The sequence below is a fragment of the Primulina eburnea genome, chromosome 1 (genome assembly GCF_022965805.1).
Source record: "Primulina eburnea isolate SZY01 chromosome 1, ASM2296580v1, whole genome shotgun sequence".
Taxonomy (NCBI): Eukaryota; Viridiplantae; Streptophyta; class Magnoliopsida; order Lamiales; family Gesneriaceae; genus Primulina; species Primulina eburnea.
This window is the reverse complement of record NC_133101.1, coordinates 25,151,283-25,157,207: the sequence shown is the minus strand read 5'-3', so window position 1 is coordinate 25,157,207 and position 5,925 is coordinate 25,151,283. Positions and strand designations below refer to the sequence as shown.

Here is a 5,925-nt window from a genome sequence, read left to right as displayed (position 1 = left end):
TTGGTGTGTCCATTACAGAGGGAAACCACTACTCTTATAGACTCCAAAAGCAAACAGTACATCCACTATCGAAATACTTAAACCAATACAATAAAGACACGTACTCAATAAAATATAAAAATTACAGACTTAATAATACACACATATGACAAGAGACTTTTAGTCGGTAGTGGCATCCAACTCAGTCGGTGGTGGCATCCAACTTGCATCCACTGAATTATGTATTAAGTAATGCGAAAATATCTCCATCATCATCATACGGATATTGTGCATCTTGATTTTGATCATCATTTTCTGCCATAGTAGTATCATCTTCTATTTTATCTTTTCCTTTTGAAGAGGTAGATGCTTGTGTAGATATATTTGATTTTTCACCAAATACTTCTAAAAACATAGAAGTAATGGTATCTTTGTCCAAATGTTGGAAAAGTTCTTTAAGTAAAGTGGTTTGAGTTGGGGTATCATGATTCATGTTTTTCATAGTTTCTCTGGCAGGTCCAAGAGCTATTACCCCTTGTCGATCATAGGCTTTACCTTCTCCAAAGAAGTCTTCTTTTCCCCACCATTTTATTAATATTTTTCTGATCAAAATGGTTGGGGCAAATTTGATTTCAAAATTTTCTTTTAGCAAATCTTGTAATCCATACTCCCATCTTATAATCCAGGGAACATTATAATTAATGGAGAATTGAATCATTGCGGTCATTCCGTCGAATTGTGGATTGGCTTGTTGAAACTTAATCCATATGTTTTTAACATTTCTAGGGAAAATAGAGGGCATTACCCCCCATGAGAAGAAAAAAGTTTTGAACCAGGTAGGTATGAATTGATGAATATCATCTAATTGGAATTTAATCCACCATGAATGTTTTCTTTGAGAATTCTCATAAATAAGAATTGTATCCTATGCCATGATATAATCATGATAATTAAACATATTTGGCATTGCCTGAAAAGTGTTTAATTGTCTGGTTTGTCCAAGAGGTAAACCTCAATTAGCCGCTGGGATAATTTTCTTTATAATCATTTTAGAGAATGCAAAATCGCGATTGCGATCCATATGTTGGATTTCAACTGAGCCAGTTTCGACTAGAATAGTTTCAAAATAATCACGAGTTTTTCTTCCCAATATGGGTTGTAAATCTTTAATTAAATAGCTTTGAGCTATCTGAATTGGAGATAGACCTTTTAGATCTTTGTCAACAGGACAGCAATGAAGACATCCTGAAATTAGATAAGGATATTTTAATTCCTCTTTTGATCCCTTTAAGGCAAATATAGCATTATTATAATAATGAATGTCATATGCAGTTGGATCATCTGCAAATTCTTTAATGGGATCAAATTTCTCTTCATCTGTAGTAGCCATATTAGGATGCTGAACATTAGCACCTCTTTTAAAAGGTGGCTTATTCATAGGCTTTTTTCCTGTTGCTGGTCTCTTTAGAACCGTTTTCCAAGGTTGCTCCCTGCAAAAATTCTCTAGTTAAAAAATCTGGTAAAGAATTAGATTTTCCAGAGATATGTTCAATATCAAAATCAAAACATGCTAATATAGCTTGCCATCTAGCAAATATTTGTTTAGATGCTATTACTTTAACATCTTTTAAAAAAATATCTTTAGCAGATTTGCAATCAACTCTTAATAAAAATTTCTTATTTAAAAGATCACTTTCAAATTTTGTAATACATTTAACAATTGAAAGAATTTCTTTCTTTATTGTAGAATAATTCTTTTGAGTATTATTCCAAGTACCAGAAGTATATCTCACAAGAATTTCTTTAGATGTATTATCTAATTTTTGTTTAAGTATTCCTCCATATCCAATATCAGAGGCGTCTGTTTCAACTATTTTGAATGCTTCTGGATTAGCAATAGATAAACAAGGGAGTTCTTTAACTCTTTCTTTTATTTTTTGTATTGCTAAAGTATGACTATCAGTCCATGGTTGAGGATTTTTCTTCAACCTTTGAAATAATAATTTACAATCTTGAGCGAGATCTTTATAAAAATCTCCTATATAATTAAGACTTCCAAGAAATCTTTGTAATTGATTTACATCAGTGATTTTATCAGGAAATTTATCAGCAAAAACAATTGCTCTTTCAATAGGAATTATTATTCCATTTTCAATATAATGTCCTAAGAATTTTATTTTAGTTTGAAAAAGTTTTACTTTTCTCTGATTTACTGCCAAACCAGCTTTTTTAGTAACTTGAATAAATATATTTAAATGTTTAAAATGATGATCAATATTATCAGAATATATAAGGACATCATCTATATAGACAATAATATAGTCTATATATGAATTATAAATTTCATTCATTATATTTTGGAATTCCATTGGAGCATTTTTTAATCCAAATGGCATTACATTCCATTCGTAATGGCCAAATGGTACAGTAAAAGCTGTTTTATATTTATCTTCTTCTTTTAGAAGAATTTGATAAAATCCCGATTTTAAATCAAAAGAAGAGAAAACTTTTCCTTTAAATTATCTATTTAGTAAATCTCTTTTATTTGGTAATGGATGCTTTATCCATTTTAATGCTTTATTAAGCGGTTTATAATTGATAACAAGTCTTGGAGCTCCTCTTTCAATTTCGGCTGCATTTTCAACATAGAAAGCTGGACAACTCCAAGGACTATTACTTGGTCTGATTAACTCTTTTTAAGAAGACTATCAATTTCTTCTTTGCAATAATTTAAAAGTCTAGGCCCCATAGCTATAGGCCTTACTTTTGTAGGAATTTTATCCTCATTAAAATCATCTGTATAAGGAAGACTGACCTGATGTTTTTTCCTATTCCAAAAGGCATTAGGAACATCAGCACATATCTCTTTGGATATATTTTCAGAAATAATTTTTATTTTTTCTTGAATTTTTTCAAAATTTAATTTTTCTTTAATATTTTTAAAATGAATTTCATCTTTTAATGAAGTAATAAAATTTTCTTTATTACACACTATTTTTTGTAAAATATTAATAGATTTTGAAACTGGTATTGTTGTGAATGGAAAAAATAAATCATTACCTTTAATGTTGGTATATATGTAAAGTTCCAAAAATCCTTACTTTGAAAATTTGCGGAAAATTTAAAATTTTCTTTTTAAAAGAACTTAAACGGTCTCATTCATAAAATCACAGGTGAATCAAGTTCAATGTTTCAAATTATTGCAGCGGAATAAAAATAAAGTTGCCAAAAATAACTACTTAAAATTTGTCCAACGACTGATAAAAATTATTAGCGGAAAAATAACAACTGCTGCACTGAGGTCCTCGGGTGCCACTACTGCCGACCCAAGCTGGCTCACTGGCCCCCGTCCTCGGCCCTGGCCTCATCAATACCTACAACAATCAAGTCTAGTGAGCCTAAAGACTCAGCATGCATATATCGCAGGTAACGAGTAAAATCTGAAGTAAAATATGCATGGGATAAAATATCATGTCATGAGGCGTGCTGAAAGTAATCTGTACTGATGCTGAAAATAATCTGTACTCATGCTGAAAATAATCTGTACTGATGCTGAAAATAATCTGTACTGAGCAATTATAATACGTGCATAACTGAACTGATAATCATAGTAAAAACGTTTGCTCCTTGGAGCCCTGTACTGAAATAACTGGTAAAATTTTCTGTTGAGATTATGTTTTACGCCTGTGTCCACTGCACTAAGCTGAACTGATCGGTAACTGACTACCGGGGAGCCTGAAACTGAGCTGGCGGTCACTGAAGACCCGATGGTACCATCCTGAACTGATAGGTCACTGGCGACCTGATGGTACCAACCTGAACTGAGCGGTCACTGGCGACCGTATAAATAATGCTCCCACATAGTGAATGAACAACAAGCCATATCGCATAAATCTCAAAAATAATCATTTTCTGTTTTCATGCACGTAAAATAATTAACTGGCGATAATGAAAATATCCTGTAATTTTACCAACTGGAGTGGGTTGGATCGTCCCCCAGGCTCGCTGCAACCTAAAGGTGCCATGAAAATATGCAATAGCTTAAACTTGACCAACTATGCAATTTACGTTCAAAAGATGCGGTTATGACGTCTAATGACTTCGTATTTAATCGTGACTCCGAACCAACCCGAACCAACACTGAACCGTCATATAGTCATGATTAAAATACGCTGAAAGTAATGAAATAATGCTCCCAAAATTATGATGGTCGAAATCTAGGTGGAATGGAGGCCAAAACAAGAAACACTCTTTCGAGAGTCAATTTGGCACATCGCACCGTAAATTCTCGTACGACTTCAAAAATGATCCGAATGACAAACGGCCAAAAACATGACCTTCCTAACTTAAATGGGCACTGTCCAGTCCAAGGCCATAGGCTAAAAGCCGACCGAGAACTCGAACAAGCCTCTGAACCGACACAGCAACTTGCTGTAAAATTTTCCAGCAGCTGCGCAACTTGGCACATCGCACCGTAAATTCTCGTACGACTTCAAAAATGATTCGAATGACAAACGGCCAAAAACATGACCTTCCTAACTTAAAGGGGCACTGTCCAGTCCAAGGCCATAGGCTAAAAGCCGACCAAGAACTCGAACGAGCCTCTGAACCGACACAGCAACTTGCTGTCCAAAAATACAGCAGCTGCGCACTTGTTTTCCTTGTGTCGTTTTCGAGTCCGCCGGCCATTGGGGCTTACACCACCGACCAGAGACCCTTACCAACATCCCAAGGAATTATTTGAACCATGGCTAAGGGCACAAGACCAGCCACAATTCGCACCAATCCAGCAAACATCAGAAAAGATTCACCCGAGAGCACAAATTCTGCGCGTCGGACATTGTTCTTGTTTTGCTGTCACGGATCGTTCCATTGGCCATTTGATTGACCATGGCACAATCTAGACATATAGGGGCATGGTATGAACCGTGGCTAAGGGCCATAGGCCAACCAAGATCCATACCAAACCACCAAACTCGAAATACATATGCTGTCCAAAAACTGAAGGGCCGAGAGGGGAGGGGCTGTTGTGATGTTTTAATTAAAAACCGAGGAGTCATGGACCAAGCCACCAAAATGGAGACTTAGTCATGTCTTAGACATGCTAGGGGAGTGATCCAACCATGGCTAAGAGCCCTTAGAGCAGCCAAGATCAGATCCAACCCTCAAGACAAGAAACTGAAATTTTTCGAACACCATTTCCTGCACCTATGGGGAACTTGCTGTCATTTCGGTTTCCAGCAAGGGTGGGGGCTAAATGAATGGACCAACATGGTCCTAATACATCCTATTACTTGTCTAGGAACAGCCTTGAGAGCCTGGAGTCGAATCATAACCTGAAATCCACAACAAAAAGCGAACCATGAAGCTGCCCAAGAAAAACCGAAAAATCTGCATGCATTTTCTTTTGACAAATTTGATATGTGTTCGGTTTTTGCATGATGAAATCTGATCATGTACTGAAAAATACTTGATAATATGACTTGATTGAGGTTTAGAAAAAGTATATACATGCCTTGGATTCGTTTCGAAAGAAAACGAAAAGATGAGACGATCCGGCGCGGAGGAGATGGAGCGATTTCTTTTCTTGCTACCTTGCTGGATTTGTCTCCCTTGCTCTAGCTATGAGGGTCACGAAATTTCCCCTCTCAAACTCTCTGAATTTCAGTGGGGAGGGGTGTGATGGAGTGGTTATGGAGGTGGGGAGAAAAATGGTTGGAAAGGTGAGAGGCAAGATCCACAAATATAGGATCTCAACTCAAGACTAAGTCCCACACTCCTTAAAATTTGCACATGCTTATCAAATCTCCTTGGGAATGCCTTGACCGATGTATTGTATGGTATCCAAGGCTAGGATCATGCTTAATAACTAACTAATTAAGGTTTGGTTAATAATTGAAAAGATTAGCATGCTAAAAATTTACATGGAATGGCCAAATGTGGGTT

The 5,925-nt window shown here is 35.8% G+C and overlaps 1 long non-coding RNA gene across 1 annotated transcript; it reads right to left on the bottom strand.

The window, feature by feature from the left end:
- Positions 1 to 3,153: 3,153 nt before the first annotated feature.
- LOC140811888 (uncharacterized) lies at positions 3,154 to 5,702 on the bottom strand. Its single transcript, XR_012113564.1, has 2 exons — positions 5,495 to 5,702; positions 3,154 to 3,353 (listed from the first exon to the last, which is right to left on the bottom strand). It is a non-coding gene; the product is annotated as an uncharacterized lncRNA (long non-coding RNA).
- Positions 5,703 to 5,925: the final 223 nt, after the last annotated feature.